Genomic DNA, 25648 nt, shown 5'->3' with positions numbered 1-25648 from the left:
CATATGTGATGTATGAAATATTGGAAAAGGGATGTACAGACTTCGTCTGTGGTACATCTTCATGCTATTTCAGCAAAGATTTACACTGTTTTCTATGCTTTGGGGGATACCTGACTGGTGTTTCCTTTATGAGGCACCATTAAAATAAACATGAGGCAACTCAGCCTTTTGAAGCTTTCATAACTCTCTTGTGGAATTTTCTGTTTCACACAGAAAGGAGTAATCAAACTTGGCCCCAAACCCAGACCTGTAATCAAACTTGGACCCAAACCTAGACCCGTCTAAAATAATTGAAATAATGTTAGAGGAAGAAAGCTAATCATCCTAGGATGTGCTCCATTCTTCCTCCTGTGATTGCTTGCTATGTCTGAACCATTTATTCAGACATAAAGAGAACCATGTGAGTGTACTTCACAGATGTCTTAAGGAGTTTTTTAGGGTAATTTTAACTGTACTTGACTGTAATCTTAGTGACTGACTTGACACATGCAACTCCACTGAACATGGAACCCAGTGCAGGCGACAGATAGGCACAGAAGATGCCAACAATGCACTTGGGAAGGAGGTAGCCTACCATGCTCCTGGAACATAGTAAGTGCTCAATAAATGTTTGCTAAACGGATGAATGATGAACAACTAAAAAGACAAATGAAGAGGAGAGGACCTTCAAGATGGCAGAGGAGTAAGACGTGGAGATCACCTTCCTCGCCACAGATACATCAGAAATACATCTACATGTGGAACAGCTCCTACAGAACACCTACTGAACGCTGGCAGAAAACCTCAGACTTCCCAAAAGGCAAGAAACTCCCCAAGTACCTGGGTAGGGCAAAAGAAAAAAGAAACAACAGAGACAAAAGAATAGGGACGGGACCTGCACCAGTGGGAGGGAGCCGTGAAGGAGAAAATGTTTCCACACACTAGGAAGCCCCTTCCCAGGCGGAGACAGGGGTGGCGGGGGGTAAGCTTCGGAGCCATGGAGGAGAGCGCAGCCACAGGGGTGCGGAGGGCAAAGCGGAGAGATTCCCGCACAGAGGATCAGTGCCGAGCAGCACTCACCAGCCCGAGAGGCTTGTCTGCTCACCCGCCGGGGTGGGCGGGGGCTGGGAGCTGAGGCTCGGGCTTCGGAGGTCAGATCCCAGGGAGAGGACTGGGGTTGGCTGCGTGAACACAGCCTGAAGGGACTAGTGCACCACGGCTAGCCGGGAGGGAGTCCGGGAAAAAGTCTGGACCTGCCTAAGAGGCAAGAGACCATTTTTCCGGGTGCGTGAGGAGAGGGGATTCAGAGCACCGCCTAAACGAACTCCAGAGACGGGCACGAGCCGCGGCCATCAGTGCAGACCGCAGAGACGGGCATGGGACGCTAAGGCTGCTTCTGCCACCACCAAGAAGCCTATGTGCGAGCACAGGTCACTATCCACACCGCCCTTCCCGGGAGCCTGTGCAGCCCGCCACTGCCAGGGTCCCGTGATCCAGGGACAACTTCCCCGGGAGAACACACGGCGCGCCTCAGGCTGCTGCAATGTCACACCGGCCTCTGCCACTGCAGGCTCACCCCGCATCCGTAGCCTTCCCTCCCCCCGGCCTGAGTGAGCCAGAGCCCCCGAAGCAGCTGCTCCTTTAACCCCATCCTGTCTGAGCGAAGAACAGACACCCTCAGGCGACCTACATGCAGAGGCAGGGCCAAACCCAAAGCTGAACCCCAGGAGCTGTGCGAACAAAGAAGAGAAAGGGAAATCTCTCCCAGCAGCCTCAGGAGCAGCGGATTAAATCTCCACAATCAACTTGATGTACCCTGCATCTGTGGAATACCTGAATAGACAACGAATCATCCCAAAATTGAGGCAGTGGACTTTGGGAGCAACTGTAGACTTGGGGTTTGCTGTATGCTACTGACAAGTTTCTGACTCTTATGTTTATCGTAGTATAGTTTTTAGTGCTGTTATCATTCGTCGATTTGTTTATTGGTTTGGTTGCTCTCTTCTTTTTTTTCATTACTTTTTAAATTTTTAAAAATTTTTTTTAATTTTAATAAATTTATTTTATATTATTTCTTTTGTTTCTACCTTTTCTTCTGAGCCATGTGGCTGACAGGGTCTTGGTGCTCCAGCCAGGTATCAGGCCTGAGCCTCTGAGGTGGGAGAGTCAAGTTCAGGATATTGGACCACCAGCGACCTCCCGGCCCAACGTAATATCAATCAGTGAGAGCTCTCCCAGAGATCTCCATCTCAACGCTAAGACCCAGCTCCATTCAACAACCGGGAAGCTACAATGCAGGACAACCCATGCCAAAAAACTAGCAAGACAGGAACACAACCCCACCCATTAGCACAGACGCTGCCTAAAATCATAATAAGTTCACAGACACACCAAAACACACCACTGGAAACGGCCCTGGCCACCAGAAAGACAAGATCCAGCCGCATCCACCAGAACACAGGCAACAGTCCCTTCTACCAGGAAGCCTACAAAACCCACTAAACCAACTGTACCCACTGGGGGCAGACACCAAAAAGAATGGGAACTACGAACCTGCAGCCTGCAGAAAGGAGACCCCAAACACAGTAAGTTAAGAAAAATGAGAAGACAGAGAAATAAACAGCAGATGAAGGAGCAAGGTAAAAACCCAGCAGATCACACAAATGAAGAGGAAATAGGCAGTCTACCTGAAAAAGAATTCAGAGTAATGATGGTAAAGATGATCCGAAATCTTGGAAATAGAATGGAGAAAATACAAGAAATGTTTAACAAGGACCTAGGAGAACTAAAGAGCAAACAAACAATGATGAACAGCACAATAAATGAAATTAAAAATTCTCTAGAAGGAATCAATAGCAGAATAACTGAGGGGGAAGAACGGATAAGTGACCTGGAAGATAAAAGAGTGGAAATAACTACCACAGAGCAGAATGAAGAAAAAAGAATGAAAGGAATTGAGGACAGTCTCAGAGACCTCTGGGACAACATTAAACACACCAACATTCGAATTATAGTGGTCCCAGAAGAAGAAGAGAAAAGGAAAGGGTCTGAGAAAATATTTGAAGAGATTATAGTTGAAAACTTCCCTAACATGGGAAAGGAAATACTCAGTAAAGTCCAGGAAGAGCAGAGAGTTCCATACAGGATAAATCCAAGGAGAAACATGCCAAGACACATATTAATCAAACTATCAAAAATTAAATACAATGAAAAAATATTAAAAGCAGCAAGGTAAAAGCAACAAATAACATACAAGGGAATACCCATAAGGTTAACAGCTGATCTTTCAGCAGAAACTCTGCAAGCCAGAAGGGAGTGGCAGGACATATTTAAAGTGATGAAAGGGAAAAACCTACAACCAAGATTACTCTACCCAGCAAGGATCTCATTCAGATTCGACGGAGAAATTCAAACCTTTACAGAAAAGCAAAACCCAACAGAATTCAGCACCACCAAACCAGCTTTACAATAAATGCTAAAGGAACTTCTCTAGGCAGGAAACACAAGAAAAGGAAAAGACCTACAAAAACAAACCCAAAACAATTAAGAAAACAGTAATAGGAACACACATATTGATAATTGCCTTAGATGTAAATGGATTAAATGCTCCAACCAAAAGACATAGACTGGCTGAATGGATACAAAAACAAGACCCATATATATGCTGTCTACAAGAGACCCACTTCAGACCTAGGGACACATACAGACTGAAAGTGAGGGGATGGAAAAAGGTAGTCCATGCAAATGGAAATCAAAAGAAAGCTAGAGTAGCACTTCTCACACCAGACAGAATAGACGTTAAAATAAAGACTATTGCAAGAGACAAAGAAGGACACTACATAATGGTGAAGAGATCAATCTAAGAAGAAGATTTAACAATTGTGAATATTTATGCATCCAACATAGGAGCACCTCAATACATACGGCAAATGCTAACAGCCATAAAAGGGAAAATCGACAGTAACACAATGATAGTAGGGGACTTTAACACCTCACTTTCACCAATGGACAGATCGTGCAAAATGATAATAAATAAGGAAACACAAGCTTTAAATGACACATTAAACAAGATGGACTTAACTGATATTTATAGGACATTCCATCCAAAAACAACAGGATACACTTTCTTCTCAAGTGTTCATGGAACATTCTCCAGATTAGATCATACCTTGGGTCACAAATCAAGCCTTGGTAAATTTAAGAAAATTGAAATTGTATCAAGTATCTTTTCCAACCACAACACTATGAGACTAGATATCAATTACAAGAAAAAAACTGTAAAAAATACAAACACATGGAGGCTAAACAATACACTAGTAAATAAACAAGACAACACTGAAGAAATCAAAGAGGAAATCCAAAAATACCTAGAAACACATGACAGTGAAACATGATGATCCAAAACCTATGGGATGCAGCAAAAGCAGTTCTAAGAGGAAAGGTTATAGCAATACAATCCTACCTCAAGAAACATGAAACATCTCAAATAAACAACCTAACCTTACACCTAAAGCAATTAAAGAAAGAAGAACAAACAAACCCCAAAGTTAGCAGAAGGAAAGAAATCATAAAGATCAGATCAGAAATAAATGAAAAAGAAATGAAGGAAACGATAGCAAAGATCAATAAAACTAAAAGTTGGTTCTTTGAGAAGATAAACAAAATTGATAAACCATTAGCCAGACTCATCAAGAAAAAAAGGGAAAAGACTCAAATCAACAAAATTAGAAATGAAAAAGGAGAAGTAACAACTGACACTGCAGAAATACAAAGGATCATGAGAGATTACTACATGCAACTACATGCCAACAAAAAGGGCAACCTGGAAGAAATGGACAAATTCTTAGAAAAGCACAACCTTCCGAGACTGAACCAGGAAGAAATAGAAAATATAAACAAACCAATCACAAGCACTGAAATTGAGACTGTGATTAAAAAACTTCCAACAAACAAAAGCCCACGACCAGACGGCTTCACAGGCAAATTCTATCAAACATTTACAGAAGAGCAAACACCTATCGTTCTGAAACTCTTCCAAAATATAGCAGAGGGAGTAACACTCCAAAACTCATTCTATGAGGCCACCATCACCCTGATACCAAAACCAGACAAAGATGTCACAAAGAAAGAAAACTACAGGCCAATATCACTGATGAACATAGATGCAAAACTCCTCAACAAAATACTAGCAAACAGAATCCAACAGCACATTAAAAGGATCATACACCATGATCAAGTGGGGTTTATCCCACGAATGCAAGGATTCTTCAATTTACACAAATCAATCAATGTGATAAACCATGTTAACAAATTGAAGGAGAAAAACCATATGATCATCTCAATAGATGCAGAAAAAGCTCTTGAAAAACTTCAACACCCATTTATGATAAAAACCTTCCAGAAAGTAGGCATACAGGGAACTTTCCTCAACATAATAAAGGCCATATATGTCAAACCCACAGCCAACATTGTTCTCAATGGTGAAAAGTTGAAACCATTTCCACAAAGATCAGGAACAAGACAAGGTTGCCCACTCTCACCACTATTATTCAACATAGTTTTGGAAGTTTTGGCCACAGCAATCAGAAAAGAAAAAGAAATAAAAGGAATCCAAATAAGAAAAGAAGTAAAGCTGTCACTGATTGCAGATGACATGATACTATACATTGAGAATCCTAAAGATGCTACCAGAAAACTACTAGAGCTAATCAACGAATTTGGTAAAATAGCAGGATACAAAATTAATGCACAGAAATCTCTTGCATTCCGATACACTAATGATGAAAAATGTGAAAGAGAAATTAAGGAAACACTCTCATTTACCATTGAACAAAAAGAAAAAATACCTAGGAATAAACCTACCTAAGGAAACAAAAGACCTCTATTCAGAAAACTATAAGACAATGATGAAAGAAATCAAAGATGACACAAACAGATGGAGAGATATACCATGTTCTTGGATTGGAAGAATCAACATTGTGAAAATTGACTATACTACCCAAAGCAATCTACAGATTCAATGCAATCCCTATCAAACTACCAATGGCATTTTTCACAGAACTAGAACAAAAAATTTCACAATTTGTGTGGAAACACAGAAAACCCTGAATAGACACAGCAATCTTGAGAAAGGAAAACAGAGCTGGAGGAATCAGGCTCCCTGACTTCAGACTATACTACAAAGCTACAGTCATCAAGACAGTATGGTACTGACACAAAAACAGAAATATAGATCAACGGAACAGGATAGAAAGCCCAGAGATAAACCCACTCACATATGGTCAACTTACCTTTGATAAAGGAGGCAAGAATAAACAATGGAGAAAAGACAGCCTCTTCAATAAGTGATGCTGGGAAAACTGGACAGCGACATGTAAAAGAATGAAGTTAGAACACTCCCTAACACCATACACAAAAACAAACTCAAAATGGATTAAAGACCTAAATGTAAGGCCAGACACTATAAAACTCTTAGAGGAAAACATAGGCAGAACACTCTATGACATAAATCACAGCAAGATCCTTTTTGACCCACCTCCTAGAGAAATGGAAATAAAAACAAAAATAAACAAATGGGACCTAATGAAACTTAAAAGCTTTTGCACAGCAAAGGGAAACATAAACAAGACAAAGAGACAACCCTCAGAATGGGAGACAATATTTGAAAATGAAGCAACTGACAAAGGATTAATCTCCAAAATTTACAAGCAGCTCATGCAGGTGAATATCAAAATAACAAACAACCCAAACCAAAATTGGGCAGAAGACCTAAATAGACGTTTCTCCGAAGAAGATATACAGATTGCCAACAAACACATGAAAAGATGCTCAACATCACTAATCATTTGAGAAATGCAAATCGAAACTACAATGAGGTATCACCTCACACAGGTCAGAATGGCCATCATCAAAAAATCTACAAACAATAAATGCTGGAGAGGGTGTAGAGAAAAGGGAACCCTCTTGCAGTGTTGGTGGGAATGTAAATTGATACAGCCACTATGGAGAACAGTATGGAGGTTCCTTAAAAAACTAAAAATAGAACTACCATACGACCCAGCAATCCCACTACTGGGCATATACCCTAAGAAAACCATAATTTTAAAAGAGTCATGTACCACAATGTTCATTGCAGCACTATTTACAATAGCCAGGACATGGAAGCAACCTAAGTGTTCATCGACAGATGAATGGATAAAGAAGATGTGGCACATATATACCATGGAACGTTACTCAGCCATAAAAAGAAACGAAATTGAGTTATTTATAGTGAGGTGGATGGACCTAGAGACTGTCATACAGAGTGAAGTAAGTCAGAAAGAGAAAAGCAAATACTGTATGCTTACACATATATATGGAATAAAAAAAAAAAAAAAAAAGGTTCTGAAGAACCTAGGGGCAGGACAAGAATAAAGACGCACAAGAATAAAGACGCAGATGTAGAGAATGGACTTGAGGACACAGGGAGGGGGAAGGGTAAGCTGGGACAAAGTGAGAGAGTGGCTGGACATATATACACTACCAGTGTAAAATAGATAGCTAGTGGGAAGCAGCCACATGGCACAGGGAGATCAGCTCAGTGCTTTGTGACCACCTAGAGGGGTGGAATAGGGAGGGTGGGAGGGAGACGCAAGAGGGAGGAGATATGGGGATATATGTATATGTATAGCTGATTCACTTTGTTATACAGCAGAAACTAACAGACCATTGTAAAGCAATTATATTCCAATAAAGATGTTAAGAAAAAAAAAAGCCAGAGATAACAACAGGTATCATGAGTTATGAATATTAGAATATACACATTCCAATTGGAATAATTACTGTTTTAAGCACTGATACAGATCTTGAGGTGAAATTAATGGGTCCTCATAAACTTTTAGAATTGGACGTTTGTATGGACATACTTTCTGGCAGTATGCTAGTAAATGTTTAACAATTGGCTCTCCTGAAGAAAAGAAAAAAAGCTCTGATTTGTAGTATTTGCTGTTTTCCATGATATAAATGCTCCCACTGTGGCTGATTTCAAGATATCAACCTGACATCAACAAACCGGAAGTTGGGAAGAAATGCAGACAACCAGCACTCACGAGCTGCTACAAGCTGGCTCCAGCCACTATCTTTTTCTAAAAATGTACATGAAAAGTGTTTACAATGTGCCTACCATCTGACTCAGAAAGTCTACTCTTAGGAATGTATTCTCAAAAATAGTAAAAGAAATGTGAAGAGATGTATATGCAGGAATATTTGTCACAAGGTTGTTTATAATATCAAAAATTTGAAGGAACTCATTACTCATAGATAGATCATTGATTACACACCTATAAAGTAAAATAATGTCATCAAAATAACATTGACAGATATATAAGCATATATACATACATATGACTTTGGAAGACATGAACATTATATTGTGACAAGGAAAAAATTATGTAAGGAATATAGTAAAAATAATGATCCTATTTTTGTTTTTTTTTTAAAGAGTGGTTGGCAAAAACTGTCATCTACTCGTATCCATTTTCTCTTTCCTTCTTAGTTAATACTATCTCTGATGGCTAATTGGGCAAAGGGCCACTTGGAATAAAGAAACCATTTTCCTACCTCCCTTGTAGTTAATGCGACTAAGCTCTGGCCAATAGGATATGTAAAGTGCCCTTCAAGGGAGTGGGTGCGCTTTCTTCACTCCTTCCCCATTGCTGCAGGCTGGAATAGATATGATGGTTGGAGATCAGGTAGCCTTTATAGACTGTCAGGTGGAAACCTGCATACAGAATAAGGAAACAACAAAATCAAGGAATCCTGGGTCCCTGGACAGCTTAGAGTTAGTTTATGAGTCAAACCTAATAATATGTGATATATATGCATATTTTTGCACTGAATAAATCTAGAATGATGTACAACTGAGTTGAGAGTAGCTTTGTGATTTTATTGTCTTTTTTAATTAAATATTTAATATAGGGTTTAACATATTGGTCTATAAAGACTTTGCTTTCTCTAGGCGATTTTCCTAAAACCATGAAGTACAGTATTTTATTTATTTATTTATTTTTAAATATTTATTTATTTACTTTCTTATTAGTCATCAATTTTATACCCATCAGTGTATACATGTCAATCCCAATCTCCCAATTCATCACACCACCACCACCCCTCCCCCGCCACTTTCCCCCCTTGGTGTCCATACATTTGTTCTCTACATCTGTGTCTCAATTTCTGCTCTGCAAACCAGTTCATCTGTACCATTTTCTAGGTTCCTCATATATGCGTTAATATACGATATTTGTTTTTCTCTTTCTGACTTACTTCACTCGGTATAACAGTCTCTAGATCCATCCACGTCTCTACAAAAGACCCAATTTCGTTCCTTTTTATGGCTGAGTAATATTCCATTGTATATATATGCCATATCTTCTTTATCCATTTGTCTGTCGATGGGCATTTAGGTTGCTTCCATGACCTGGCTATTGTAAATAGTGCTGCAGTGAACATTGGGGTGCATGTGTCTTTTTCACTTATGGTTTGCTCTGGGTATATGCCCAGTAGTGGGATTGCTAAATCATATGGTAATTCTATTTTTGGTTCTTTAAGGAACCTCCATACTGTTCTCCATAGTGGCTGTATCATTTTACATTCCCACCAACAGTGCAAGACGGTTCCCTTTCCTCCACACCCTCTCCAGCATTTGTTGTTTGTAGACTTTCTGATGATGTCCATTCTAACTGGTGTGAAGTGATACCTCATTGTAGTTTTGATTTGCATTTCTTTAATAATTAGTGATGTTGAGCAGCTTTTCATGTGCTTCTTGGCCATCTGTAGGTCTTCTAAGGAGAAATGTCTATTTAGGTATTCTGCCCATTTTTGGATTGGGTTGTTTGTTTTTTAAAATTGAGCCGCATGAGCTGTTTATATATTTTGCAAATTAATTCTTCGTCCGAGGATCCATTTGCAAATATTTTCTCCCATTCTGAGGGTTGTCTTTTCGTCTTGTTTATGGTTTCCTCTGTTGTGCAAAAGCTTTTAAGTTTCATTAGGTCCCAATCGTTTATTTTTGTTTTTATTTTCATTACTCTAGGAGGTGGATCAAAAAAGATCTTGCTGTGATTTATGTCAAAGAGTGTTCTTCCTAAGTTTTCCTCTAACAGTTTTATAGTGCCTGGTCTTACATTTAGGTCTCTAACCATTTTGAGTTTATTTTTGTGTATGATGTGAGGGAGTGTTCTAATTTCATTCTTTTACATGTAGCTGTCCAGTTTTCTCAGCACCACTTATTGAAGAGACTGTCTTTTCTCCATTGTATATCCTTGCCTCCTTTGTCATAGATCAGTTGACCATAGGTGAGTGGGTTTATCTCTGGGCTTTCTATCCTGTTCCATTGATCTATATTTCTGTTTTTGTGCCAGTACCATATTGTCTTGATGACTGTAGCTTTGTAGTATAGTCTGAAGTCAGGGAGTCTGATTCCTCCAGCTCCGTTTTTTTCCCTCAAGACTGCTTTGGCTATTAAGGCTCTTTTGTGTCTCCATACAAATTTTAAGATTTTTTGTTCTAGTTCTGTAAAAAATGCCATTGGTAATTTGATAGGGATTGCACTGAATCTGTAGACTGCTTTCGGTAGTATACTCATTTTCACAATATTGATTCTTCCAATCTAAGAACATGGTATATCTCTCCATCTGTTAGTATCATCTTTAATTTCTTTCATCAGTGTCTTATAGTTTTCTGCACACAGGTCTTTTGTCTCCCTAGGTAGCTTTATTCCTAGGTATTTTATTCTTTTTGTTGCAAAGGTAAATGGAAGTGTTTCCTTAATTTCTCTTTCAGATTTTTCAAAATTAGTGTATATGAATGCAAGAGATTTCTGTGCATTAATTTTGTATCCTGCAACTTTACCAAATTCATTGATTAGCTCTAGTAGTTTTCTGGTGGCATCTTTAGGATTCTCTATTTATAGTATCACGTCATCTGCAAACAGTGACAGTTTTACTTCTTCTTTTCCAATTTGTATTCCTTTTATTTCTTTTTCTTCTCTGATTGCCATGGCTCGGACTTCCAAAACTATGTTGAATAATAGTGGTTAGAGTGGACATCCTTGTCTTGTTCCTGATCTTAGAGGAAATGCTTTCAGTTTTTCACCATTCAGAACAATGTTTGCTGTGGGTTTGTCGCATATGGCCTTTATTATGTTGAAGTAGGCTCCCTCTATGCCCACTTTCTGGAGAGTTTTCATCATAAATGGGTGTTGAATTTTGTCAAAAGCTTTTTCTCCATCTATTGAGATGATCATATGGTTTTTATTCTTCAGTTTGTTAATATGGTGTATCACATTGACTGATTTGCCTATATTGAAGAATCCTTGCATCCCTGGGGTAAATCTCACTTGATCGTGGTGTATGATCCTTTTAATGTGTTGTTGGATTCTGTTTGCTAGTATTTTGTTGAGGATTTTTGCATCTATATTCATCAGTGATATTGGTCTGTAATTTTCTTTTTTTGTAGTATCTTTGTCTGCTTTTGGTATCAGGGTGATGGTGGCCTCATAGAATGAGTTTTGGACTGTTCCTTCCCCTGCAGTTTTTTGGAAGAGTTTGAGAAGGATGGGTGTTAGCTCTTCTCTAACTGTTTGACAGAATTCACCTGTGAAACCATCTGGTCCTGGACTCTTGTTTGTTGGAAGATTTTTAATCACAGTTTCAATTTCATTTGTTGTGATTGGTCTGTTCATATTTTCTATTTCTTCCTGGTTCAGCCTCGGAAGGTTATACCTTTCTAAGAATTTGTCCATTTCTTCCAGGTTGTCCATTTTATTGGCATAGAATTGCTTGTAGTAGTCTCTTAGGATGCTTTGTATTTCTGCAGTGTCTGTTGTAACTTCTCCTTTTTCATTTCTAGTTTTATTGATTTGAGTCCTCTCCCTCTTTTTCTTGATGAGTCTGGCTAATGGTTTATCAATTTTGTTTATCTTCTCAAAGAACCAGCTTTTAGTTTTATTGATCTTTGCTATCGTTTCCTTCATTTCTTTTTCATTTATTTCTGCTCTGATCTTTATGATTTCTTTCCTTCTGCTAACTTTGGGTTTTGTTTGTTCTTCTTTCTCTAGTTCCTTTAGGTGTAAGGTTAGATTGTTTGTTTGAGACTTTTCTTGTTTCTTGAGGTAGGCTTGTATAGCTATGAACTTCCCTCTTAGAACTGCTTTTGCTGCATCCCATAGGTTTTGGATCGTCGTGTTTTCATTGTCATTTGTCTCTAGGGTTTTTTTTTTTAATTTCCTCTTTGATTTCTTCAGTGATCTCTTGGTTATTTAGTAAGGTATTGTTTAGCCTCCATGTGTTTGTGTTTTTTACGTTTTTGTCCCTGTAATTCATTTCTAATCTCATCGCGTTGTGGTCAGAAAAGATGCTTGATATGATTTCAATTTTCTTAAATTTACTGAGGCTTGATTTGTGACCCAAGATGTGATCTATCCTGGAGAATGTTCCGTGTGCACTTGAGAAGAAAGTGTAATCTCCTGTTTTTGGATGGAATGTCCTATAAATATCAATTAAATCTATCTGTCTATTGTGTCATTTAAAGCTTGTGTTTCCTTATTAATTTTCTGTTTGGATGATCTGTCCATTGGTGTAAGTGAGGTGTTAAATTCCCCCAGTATTATTCTGTTACTGTTGATTTCCTCTTTTAGAACTGTTAGCAGTTGCCTTATGTATTGAGGTGCTCCTATGTTGGGTGCATATATATTTATAATTGTTATATCTTCTTTTTGGATTGATCCCTTGATCATTACGTAGTGTCCTTCCTTGTCTCTTGTAACATTCTTTATTTTAAAGTCTATTTTATCTGATATGAGTATAGCTACTCCAGCTTTCTTTTGATTTCCATTTGCATGGAATATCTTTTTCCATCCCCTCACTTTCAGTCTGTATGTGTCCCTAGGTCTAAAGTGGGTCTCTTGTAGACAGCATATATATGGGTCTTGTTTTGTATCCATTCAGCAAGCCTGTGTCTTTTGGTTGGAGCATTTAATCCATTCACGTTTAAGGTAATTATCGATATGTATGTTCCTATGACCATTTTCTTAATTGTTTTGGGTTTATTTTTGTAGGTCCTTTTCTTCTCTTGTGTTTCCCGCTTAGAGAAGTTCCTTTAGCATTTGTTGTAGAGCTGGTTTGGTGGTGCTGAATTCTCTTAGCTTTTGCTTGTCTGTAAAGCTTTTGATTTCTCCATCAAATCTAAATGAGATCCTTGCCAGGTAGAGTAATCTTGGTTGTAGGTTATTCCCTTTCATCACTTTAAGTATATCATGCCACTCCCTTCTGGCTTGTAGAGTTTCTGCTGAGAAATCAGCTGTTTACCTTATGGGAGTTCCCTTGTATGTTATTTGTCGTTTTTCCCTTGCTGTTTTCAATAATTTTTCTTTGTCTTTAATTTTTTCTAGTTTGATTACTATGTGTCTTGGTGTGTTTCTCCTTGGGTTTATCCTGCCTGGGACTCTGTGCTTCCTGGACTTGGGTGGCTATTTCCTTTCCCATGTTAGGGAAGTTTTCGACTATAATCTCTTCAGATATTTTCTCAGGTCCTTTCTCTCTCTCTTCTCCTTCTGGGACCCTATAATGCAAATGTTGTTGCATTTAATGTTGTTCCAGAGGTCTCTTAGGCTGTCTTCATTTCTTTTCATTCTTTTCTCTTTATTTTTTCTGCAGCAGTGAATTCTACCATTCTGTCTTCCAGGTCACTTATCCGTTCTTCTGCCTCAGTTATTCTGCGATTGATTCCTTCTAGTGTATTTTTCATTTCAGTTATTGTATGTTCATCTCTGTTTGTTTGTTCTCTAATTCTTCTAGATCTTTGTTAAACATTTCTTGCATCTTCTCGATCTTTGCCTCCATTGTTTTTCCGAGGTCCTGGATCACCTTCACTATCATTATTCTAAATTCTTTTTCTGGAAGATTGCCTATCTCCATTTCATTTAGTTGTTTTTCTGGGGTTTTATCTTGTTCCTTCATCTGGTACATAGCTCTCTGCGTTTTCATCTTGTCTATCTTTCTGTGAATGTGGTTCTCCTTCCACAGGCTGCAAGATTGTAGTTCTTCTTGCTTCTGCTGTCTGCCCTCTGGTGGATGAGGCTATCTAGGAGGCTTGTGGAAGTTCCCTGATGGGAGGGACTGGTGGAGGGTAGAGCTGGCTGTTGCTCTGGTGGGCAGAGCTCAGTAAAACTTTAATCTGCTTGTCTGCTGATGGGTGGGCCTGGGTTCCCTCCCTGTTGGTTGTTTGGCGTGAGGCAAACCAACACTGGAGCCTACCTGGGCTCTTTGGTGGGGCTAATGGTGGACTCTGGGAGGGTTCACGCCAAGGAGTACTTCCCAGAACTTCTGCTGCCAGTGTCCTTGTCCCTTGGTGAGCCACAGCTGCCCCCTGCCTCTGCAGGAGACCCTCCAACACTAGCAGGTAGGTCTGGTTCGGTCTCCTATGGGGTCACTGCTCCTTCCCCTGGGTCCCGATGCGCACACTACTTTTTGTGTGCCCTCTTAGAGTGGAGTCTCTGTTTCCCCCAGTCCTGCTGAAGTCCTGCAATCAAATGCTGCTAGCCCTCAAAGTCTGATTCTCTAGGAATTCCTCCTCCTGTTGCCAGGCCTCCAGGTTGGGAAGCCTGATGTGGGGCTCAGAACCTTCACTCCAGTGGGTGGACTTCTGTGGTATAAGTGTTCTCCAGTTTGTGAGTCACTCACCCAGCAGTTATGGGATTTGATTTTGTTATGATAGCATCCCTCTTACCATCTCATTGCGCCTTCTCCTTTGTCTTTGCATGTGGGGTATCTTTTTTGGTGAGTTCCTGTGTCTTCCTGTCAATGATTGTTCAGCAGTTAGTTGTGATTCCGATGTTCTCGAAAGAGGGAGTGAGAGCATGTCCTTCTATTCCGCCATCTTGAACCAATCTCCTATTTATTGTCTTTTTATTCACCTATATTTTCTAATCTATATCCTTTTACAAAATATATATATCACTAGTGTAGTTGGTACAAGATACAGGAAGGGAGAGTATTTGCAGTTAAGAATTTTGATAACAGAATCTCATTGAAGACATAAATACAAAGGGCATTATACAAAGGGCAGAAAAATTAGCGTTTCAAGTGCTTTACTGCATCAAAACTATTCCCTCCTCTCAAAGAAGAAAGCGAAGGGTGAATAGTAAAAAGCGTAGTTCTCAGTTTAAACATTGGCCATATTTTTATTCTTACCAATGAATGTTTTTCCTTAAAGTCATTGTAAACTTAAAACAATGACTTTTTGTTGTTAAGATGTCATCACGCAAGTAGGACCAGAGTATGTGGAAAGCACTTTATTCACTTCTGGAAGAAGCAGATTTCCTGGGTAGATGTTGTACATGAGAACTTGTAACTGACTACTTAAAGATGATGGAATTAACAGTCCCCTATCAGTAAACCAAGACCATGCAGTAAACCTGTTAAACCCCATTCAACACTATCGACAATGAGTACTTAAGGAGAACCTCTAGTGACAAAGAAAGAAGCAAACCTGTGACTACTGGGATGAGATCATCACTATCAGCCTCTAGATTCTCCAGTTATGAAATTCTGAGGGCGCCAGAGCCTCCAGAATTCACAGTATCACTTGAATCACATGCATTCTTAGAGCCAAACATTTCTGAGATTAACTACTAGCTCTGCCACGTACCAGCTGGGCTAGTTTTTTGTCGTTGTTAATTTTTTTAATTGATAGATTTGATTTCTTAGAGCAATTTACGTTTACAGAAAAATTGAACAGAAAACACAAAGAGTTCTCATATACTCCCTTCCCAGTCCCAGAGTGTCCCCTATTATTAACATTTTGCATTAGTCTGGTATATTTGTTACAGTTGATGAACCAATACTGATAAATTATCATTAATGAATTTATAATTTACATAGAGTTCACTCTTAGTGTTGTACAATTCTATGAGTTTTTTCACGTGCTTCATGACATGTATCTACCATTATAGTATCATACAGAATAGTTTCACTGCCCTAAAAATTCTCTGTGCTCTGCCTATTCATCCATTCCTTCCTCTAACCCCAGGCAACTACTGATCTTTTCACTGTCTCCGTAATTTTGTCTTTCCCAGAATGTCATATAGTTGGAATCATAGAGTATATAGCTTTTTCAGACTGGTTCCTTTCACTTAGTAATATGCACTTAAGATTCCTCCATGTCTTTTCATGGTTTGATAGCTCATTTCTTTTTATAACTGAATGGTGGGCTAGTTCCTGAAATTCTTTGAATATCATTTTCTCATATGTAATAGGAATAATAGTGCCCACCTTGAAGGGTTGTTGTGAATGTTCTATGAGATGATGTATATAAAGTTCCTGGCAGATAGCAGATATTCAATAAACATCATTTTCTTCCCTCACTAATTTGGATAAGGACAATGTGGCAGGCTGAATGATGTCTCCCCAAAAGATGTCGACATCCTAGTTCCTGTGAATAAGTTACCTTACATAGAAAAAGGGATTTTGCAGATGTGATTAAGACTCTTGAGATAGATTATCCTGGATTATCTGGTGGGCCCAATGTAATCACAAGAGTCCTTAGGAGAAGGATACATGCAGGTTAGAGACCAAGACGGTGATGAGGAAAGCAGATGGGGTGATAAGGCATGAGCCAAGAAGTGTGGGCAGCCAGAAGCTGGGAAAGGCAAGGAATGTATGGATTCTTCCTAAAGCCTCCAGAAGGAACACAGCTCTACTGATGTCTGATCTTAGCCCTCTAAAACCCATATCAGACTTCTGACCTCCAGAATTGTAAGATAATAAATGTGTGTTGTTTGGCTGTAATTTGTTACAGCAGCAATAGGAAATGAACACAGGTGATGAGCCTCAACATTCTCTTTCACTTGCTGCTAGTATGTCTCCCTACACAGAGGCTAGAAACCTAAATCCTACATTTCCCAGAATTTCTTGCAGCTGGGGTTCTGATCGCATACTTAACCCAACGAGAAGCACTTGTGCACGTTTTGGAACATGAAAGTGAGGCTTTCGGCTGCTTTGGGCTGAATTTCAGTGGAAGACAAGGTTGTGGAGATGTACATCTACAGCAGCACTCGGCTAGGAGCTCTCAACTCCCAGCTTCCTGGGAATCAACAGCAGAGGAGGCAACGGCAGATTTCTCATCCAGCTTCAGCCTACTGATTCCCCACCTTCATGGAAGAAGTAGTTGCTCCCCTGGCTGCTAAGTTCTGCTATGTCCTGACAGTCATTCCCAAAGGCCCATCTAGACCCCGCTCCACAGCCTTTCCATTGATTTCCTAAGCAGCTAATGCTCTCTATTAAAGCTCATTCTGCTTAAAAGAACTAGAAATGTTTCTCCTTTGCTACATTTGAACTCTGGTTGATACAACCTCTATTCTCACCATCCCAGGAGAGGCAGAATTTCTCACCTGGGAGGGCCGGATGTTCTGAGATCATGTACAACAGCCAGCAGGCAGCTCTACCTTGGTCTCAGAACCAACCAATTTTTCCCTCCTATGGCTGCGTTACGTCCTTAACTCCCCTTTCTTTAACCAGACCTTCTCAATTATGATTTTTCCTCTTAAATTAGATCAATAATTTCATAATTTTGGAGGGTCTGGGAAGTAAGGATTGTTTTAAAAAATTTAAAGACATTGTATAAGGTAATGTCTCTCAGCCTTATGAAAAGAATTTTAAAATTACCCACACTGAAGGAGAAATATGTGATTGGTATTACTGCTCTCATAAGAGAGATGGATTTTTTTTTTAAGTTAGAAAAGCTTTCAGCAATTTACTTATATTGATTTAGATGCTTGATTTTGAAAGATACTCCTTTTTTATATGACTCTTCAACCATGTGAATGCTTCTGAAAATGCGTGTCACCCACAACTGTCAACATAGGATTCCAGATTTCCCAGAAATCATTTTGAATTTTTAAAAAAATTTAACCCCCACCCAAAAAAAATTTAACACACGTATCTCATACTAAAGAAAACATGGCGTGCTATAACTTCCAACTATGCTACAGGAGAATAAGTGCTGGGGAAATCACAGTCACTGGAATTAACAAATTAGTTAAACTAAGTTCCATAAAACTTCTGCTATCTTTCTAGGGCTCCATCCTGGTCTGGTGTCCTCACCAGTGTTCTACTCCTTTGTTTTTGAAAGGCTTAGAACAGGACTCAATGAAATTTTTCTAAACAGAGCCAGCTAGCAAATGTTTCGGGCTTTGTGGCTCATATGGTTTCTGTCCCAACTATTCAATCCCACCCTTGTAGCACAAAAGCACTCAATGCATAACAAATGAGAGTGGCTGTGTTCCAATAAAACTTTTTGTGGACACTTAAATTTGAATTTTTATAAGATTCCCATGTCTGGCTTTTTATTTTAAAATGTAACATCATTCTTAAAGGCTCTCGGGCTGTACAAAAGCAGGCAGCAGGTCAGATTTGGCCCACAGGATGTGGTTTGCCAACCTCTCCTGGAAACCCGGCCATGCCCACTCCAACTTACCCTAAAATTCTCGCCAGACTAAAGTCTTGGTGACACAGCCTTGATGGAGACGTTGCCTCCAAAAATCCAAAGTTTCCTGGGAGAGGAGGAATGATTTTACTTTTGTCTTCTCTACCTAGTGCTCAATCCTTCATAGTTTAGCTGCCACCTATCATTCCAGGTCCATCTCTTCCTCCTTCTACCCCCCAAACCAACTTCCACATGCCACATAATCTGCCTCTAGGCACACCTAACTACCTGCCTTTCCCAGTAAGTCAGGTAGCTGTAAAACTCCATGACTTTGTTCACGCTCTTCCCTCCAACTAGAACGACCTGGTCCACATCTCTATCTCATAGATTTTTTGTTGTTGTTCCTCAAGACCCTGTTCAATGGCACTTTTACTTTCCCCAGAAAAGTAAGGTGAGGACAATGACTGTCACATGGTCAACACACATAGAATTGGGTGAATGAATGCACAGACCCAGGTTGGGTATGCTGGCTGGTGGAAAGGGGGCTTCAGAGAGTCATGGCATAGGATAAGGTGCTCCGTCTGCAAAGTGATGATGACAGAAATGGGGGGACGAGAAGGGGGTACTGATGACAAATAGCTTGCTTCTCAATATTTCCAAAGCCTACTTTGTCCAAAGGAATGAGAGTAGTTTGGCTCAACAGGAAGAATGGATGCCAGATGTTGACGCTCCAGGGCGTGTGCTGCTGCTGGCCGCTCTCCGCAGCTCAGACTCACCCTTGCCCTGGTACGTGCTTATCAGAGTCACCACTGGGATTTCATGGGAACTCTTACAGAGCTGGCCTTTACCATTTTTAATAAACATCCCACTTCCCTTTTTTTCCTTTTTTTTAAGAAAGCTAAAATAAACTTAGAGTCTCTAAAGAATTTGTTCATAATCAATGACTCTCAAGAAGGTGAAAGAAACAGAAAGATTAATTTTTAGGATGGAGAGTGGAAGGGCAAATTTCAGATAAATGAAGGTGTTGTCATCTTTTTAAATTTCATAAAGATAAAATAGCAACTTGATGTAATTGCAAAAAAGAGTCACAGGCCTTTTATGTCACCATGAGCCATCTTTATCTGACCACTTGGATAACTAGAAAGTAAAATTCTATAATCTTTAGGTTTTAAGTGGGCTAAAGCGTTTCAGATTCTAACACCATACAAATATCAGCTTTTTATTTTTAACCAAATTTTACCAACCTTTTCTAAAAATGAAGACTGAACAGATCCTAGACTTGCTTACAATGGTTCAATCCTGCTCTCTTTATTTCAACTTTACCTATATTTTCTGCACAAAACACCTGCTGAGCTATACCAGCTTCTAGTTTCTTGCATTTTCTGTTATGAGTTCCTGAAGATTATTATCCTGAAGATTATTATAAGATAATGAAACATTTGCAGAAAATGTTGCATATATTTTCTCCTTTGATAGCATTGTAGTTTGCACTCATAAAGATTTTCAGCCAAGAAATTCTAATGTAAATCTAACAGTTTGGCCATTAATGATCATCAGTGTCACATCTAAGAAACAATTCTGGTTGGAGTTATTTATTATAAGCAATCAAAATGTGCCATTATAGTCCTAATTACAATATTTACTCAGATGGCCTTATTTATCCACAAGAAAAAAATGCCAGGCAGCTGCTAGAACTTCTACACTAGGCATGTGAGAAACATGAAGTCCTTGTACATTGGAATGATGTCCTTAAAGAGAAATACATTTATAAAACACTTTGTTGATAATAATAGTAACATCTTATCAATGCATTGATTGCACTTTCATATATATGCAGCAGGTTGAATGGATGAGACACAAAGGAACTAAGAGAAGCTTCTGTCCCTGAAAGATGGTAGAATAACATGGATTGCTGCCATAGCCCCACCACCAGGTCAACTCTGGAACAAGTAACTGTGTTGCTCACCACTCTAGTTTCAGCTCTGTTTTATTTGTTTTTGTCTTTTTTTAAATTTGACATATTATCATTGAGTTTAGCAATGATTTTAAAGCATACTTGCTCTAATTTATCCATCGTTTGGGTATTTTGTGGTAAGAGGGCATTTCAAAGTAGCTAGTCTTGTAAAACTCACAGAAATAGAAATCTAATAAAATCTGCTTTTAAAACTGGATTCTGTATCAGGATTACTTTCAGCTTTTACAGTGAAGCCTGTGATAAACATGCTTCTTTTCTTGGTTATAACTTTACATTAATTTTTATCTTTTTTATCAGAGTAATGTATGTCCTTTTTTTAAAGTCAAATAGTGAATTTTCTAGACATAGACAGGCAGATCAGAGAGACAGACAGACATTCCAGGAAATCTTTAAATCCCAGAATTAACAACTGAAGCCATGTCATCCTCCTTCCATGCCCCCAGGGAGCCTATGTTCCCATCCAGGACCTGCCAGGATGCACCAAGGATGCCAGGATCCTCAGGGCACCATCTCCATCACTGGGGACCTGTGCTTCATTGTCAACCAGAAATCCCTCCTCCAGTTCCTCTAGAGAAGACAATTTTGCTCAAAGAAATATTTCCATACAGTTTAGGCAATTCCATTAATTCTCACAGGAGCACATCCTCTGAAGAGAATGAGCTACGCTTTTTATAATCAGTGATAGTTAACCTTCATACATACATTTGCTCCTTGTAATAGCCAAGTGATGTCCTCATTCTGTGTCTTGTTTAGGTTGAGATTTGGGATATTCCAGGAGCTTGGGCCTTAAGAAAGAAGACGGCAGCTTGACAGAGTGGCTGCTTTGGCACACAGTTTTGGCATCTCAACAGATGGATGTTGAGATGGGCTTTGCATATCCACCACCATCCAGGGCTCCTTTATTTCAGTCTGCTAAGATGACCTAATTTTTGAAATATATAATTACTTTGTAAAACTGTCATTGGGGGGAAAATGAGTAAAACTAGCATACAAACATGCAGGGACTTTTCAAAGTGAGAAAAATCAAGTAAAGACTCAACCCCAGGAACTGGCTCAGCCAGTCTTTCTCTCAGTTCTCTCACTGTCTTAATCTTTATACAGCTGTGGAGAGAGGGCTTACAGAGGCCTAACAGGGCCAGAGTTCTCCACTAAGCTTCCAGAAAGTTCAAGAGACAAGTAGCTTCATAAATTGCCAACATATGTGGAAAACAGTATGGAGGTTCCTTTAAAAACTTAAGATAGAGCTACCATGTGATCTAGCAATCCCATTATTGGACATATATCTGGAGAAAACTCTAATTTGAAAAGATATATGCACCCCTACGTTCATAGCAGCACTATTTACAAGAGCCAAGACATGGAAGCAACTTAAATGTCCATGGACAGATGAATGGATAAAGAAGATGTGGTGTGTACACACACACACACACACACACACACACACACACACACACAATGGAATACTACTCAGCCATAAAAAAGAATGAAATAATGCCATTTTCAGCAACATGGATGGACCTAGAGATTGTCATACTAAGTGAAGTAAGTCAGAGAAAGACAAATATCATATGTTATCACTTATATATGGAATCCAAAATATGATACAAATGAACTTATTTACAAAACAGAAACAGACTCACAGACATAAAAAACAAACTTATGATTACCAAAGGGGAAAGGGGTCAGGGGAGGGATAAATTAGGAGTTTGGGATTAGCAGATACAAACTACTATATATAAAATAGATAAACAAGGTCCTACTGTATAGCCCAGAGAACTATATTCAGTACCTTGTAATAAACTATAATGGAAAAGAATATATATAAAACTGAATCATTTTGCTGTACACCAGAAACTAACACAACATTGTAAATAAACTATACTCCAATTTTTAAAAAAATTGCCAACATAGAAACCAGAAGTTTGGAGTTCAGAAGTCGGGGAGCAATCTCTGACCCTGGATCCCTTAGTGGGGAATAGCAGGTACTAGTTTCCAAGACCCTGATGCTTCATTGATGAAGACTGCTTCATGACTCTTAGCTCAGGATTCATCACGAAGGGCAGCAGTCCACCCCTCCCCTCCCCCTCCTCCAGCCCTGTGAGTGTGCAGGTGGGAAGCTGTCAGGGAGGCAACTCTGGGCCTTGTTCACCTCCTGCCCCAAATAAAGGTGCTCTCTGGTGACCTGCTTCCCCTCTATCTCAACCCCAGTGAGCCTCAAGCATCTGAGCAATATGGTGGGTGAATGTGTGTGCAGTAACCTTGGCCATCTCCTGTTGGGCACTTCAGACCTAAGTGAGGTGAGGAGGTAAAGCATCTCCTCTCTCTCCCTTTTCTTCCCCCAACAGGAGGATGCCAGAGGGTAAGGAGGGCAGATGAAAGGTCTTGTCAGAGGTAGGGGAGGAAGGAGGATATTCCATTTTCAAGCTTCAGCAAGAAATCTTTGCCTCTCTCCAAGTGGTACTCAAGTCACTCTCCAGCTGTGGGGTGAAAACTGGACTCAAAGCATGGACATGGAAATTGCATCCTAGCCTGGGCAAGCTCACCCACCCACCCACCCACCCACTCATAACAACAGTTCCAATGCGGCTCAGGCACAAGAACATTTTCCTGAAAACAGTTTATTTTGTGAACTCTAGGAATTCTAGAGAGCCAGTATCCAGTGAACAAAGAGCTGAGAGTATATGTCTCGAGTTGGGGGTATTGCTCTGCTGGTCCCTAGGAGGGCCGGTGCAAGGCATAAGAGGGTATGTTGTATTTGTGGCATTAATATGTCTGGGAACAAACTGCAAACTGGTCTATGAGGTCTCCCTGCTGGGTGGGCATCTTCCCAGAGGGGAGGCCCTCCCCAGAGAGTTACTCCATGGTAACTTCTTAGTGATTTCATGCAAGACAAAAGTATCACCTGTCCACCAATAGTGGGGGTGTTCATGGTATAGCCTCAGAGTGCCCGAGGATAAATGAGACAAAAAGTGAGAGGAAGCATGATGGATATTTGGGTGAGAAAGGATGGAAAGGAATAAAAAGGAGAAAGAATAAAGCATCCCGGGAGAAGTGTAAATGGGTTTATCTTTGTGCACAAAAACAACAACTGCATGGATATTGGCAGATACAGCATTGTCCTGATTTGGGAAGCCATGCTGAATGACAGTGTGTCATTGATCCTGACTATTTGCCCATCGGGGTTGGGTCACCACCTTGTCACCTTAATGCACTTGAAGGAGCCATGACAGATTTCGTCCAGGGACACCTGCAGCATTGAACCACAGCTCGGTCCTGACCCTTCTGCTGAGGATACAGGGGTCCTGGGACTTGCCTAGGAACCTTACTCAGCTCACTGAGATTAGAGTGACCAAAGTCACCCAATGGTTCCTCATTCTCACCCACATCTATGTCATCTGGAACAAAACTGTTAAAGGACTGAGTAAAGTACCCATCTGCATAGATTCTGAAGGGGCTGAAGCAAGACTAGAGACTTGGAAGCTTAATTTCTGCTTTTCATAATCTATTTATTAATACTGCATTTCCATCATTGCATTTGATTTTAACTGACTTGAAGTTCAGAGATACTCAGTCATCCATTAGCTAGGGAAGCACTAGAGACTAGAGACTCAGGGGATGAGACTCCCATGCCAGTGATCTTTTTCATGTATCTAAGCCTCAAGGACTTCTTACCAAAGGAGTTTGTAGCCTGAAAGAGCTTAGAGACTGGCCTTGGGTCACATAGAAAGAATTCTTGGCTCTCATATCTTTGTGTATCTCCACATACAGATAGGGAGTGAAGCAATCAAACTGGATTTCCATGCTCCTGGTAGCTAGTACCAGATCTGTCCCAAGTGGAGAGAGGGGAATGTCCAAGAGAGATGCCCCAGTCTTACTCTGCTTCCAGCACTGTGTTTCCCCTCTCCTTCTTCACATGGGGAAAGCAGAGGGACCAAATAAACAGGAAAGCTAATTGGCTAAGCCACGGTCCCCAACATTTTTGGCACCAGGGACCGGTTTCATGCAAGACAATATTTCCATGGAGGCAGCGTGAGCGGGGGTTCAGGCGGTAATGCCAGCGATGGGGAGCGGCAGATGAAGCTTCGCTCACTCGCCCGACGCTCACCTCCTGCTGTGTGGCCCGAGGGTTGGGAACCCCTGCACTAAAGAATGGCACAAAATAAATGCCCTGTGTTCACAATCAAAGCTCACAACATGCTATGAACCAAGGGGCCATCATGCACCTTGTACAGAGTTGTGCTTCAGGAGGTTCTGCTGACATTAAACTCAACAGGAATGGAGCTTTCTGGAGTTATACTAAGCCTTACACCTACACCTAATGTCAGGGCTATGAAAACTCATGAATGGCTAGACACCTGTTATCCATCACCATCCAGGCTCTCATTGGGAGGAGTCTTTAGCTGAGCATTTCTGAGAGAAAGGTGATGAGGCTGAGAATAGTGCTTAGTTGAAAGAGGAAGAGCTTTCCAAGGTTATCAGGGGCTCCAGGAGCTCGAGGAAAGGCATATGGAGATGTGCTCAACAAGCATGTGTCCTTCATGGATGTGCCCCAGGATGCAGCAGGATTTCTGATGGGGTGAGCTGGTGTGTTTGCTGGAGGGACTAAACAACAATCATCACAGTTTTGGGGGCTACACCCTTGGCATAGAGGCTGTAGAACCATTCACCTTGTAATGAACCATATGGGTTTACACAAAGAGCTTCCAGTAGCAACAGTTATGGGCCAAAGATTAGAAGATCTTTCCTAAGTATTTTATGGAAATGTATACCTTGCTAAAGAAAAAACATTGCCCATAATACTGCCTGATAGGGGGTGTCTTCTCACTCTAGTAAATTGGGTTTTAGAGCCTAATGTAATTCAGTTTTGAAAAGTTAAGCTATGTGATGCTTCTCTCATCTCAGCATTGTTGAACGAATTTATGTTCTTCTATTTATTACATTATTTAATATTTACAACTCTTTGAAGTAATAAGTACTGCTTAACTTCTAAACAGAAGAGTAAATGGAGGCACAGAGAGGTAAATATATATTTAGTGGGCTAGAATAGAAGGAGCCAGGGATGAAGAACCTCCTTTTTACTGTGAGGAGTCATTAAATGCAAATGATAGAAAAGAAAATTCAACTGTTCTAAACAAAAAAAGTGAATGTATTAACTCTGTGATTGACAAATCTGGAACTAGGGCTGTATTCAGACCTCAGGGTTGTTCCAGGAGCTCAACTGATATCCTCAGGATT

This window comes from Balaenoptera physalus (assembly GCF_965194825.1).
Source record: "Balaenoptera physalus genome assembly, chromosome: 7".
NCBI classification, from domain to species: domain Eukaryota; kingdom Metazoa; phylum Chordata; class Mammalia; order Artiodactyla; family Balaenopteridae; genus Balaenoptera; species Balaenoptera physalus.
The sequence above is the reverse complement of the archived record's forward strand: the minus strand, read 5'-3'. Positions refer to the sequence as shown.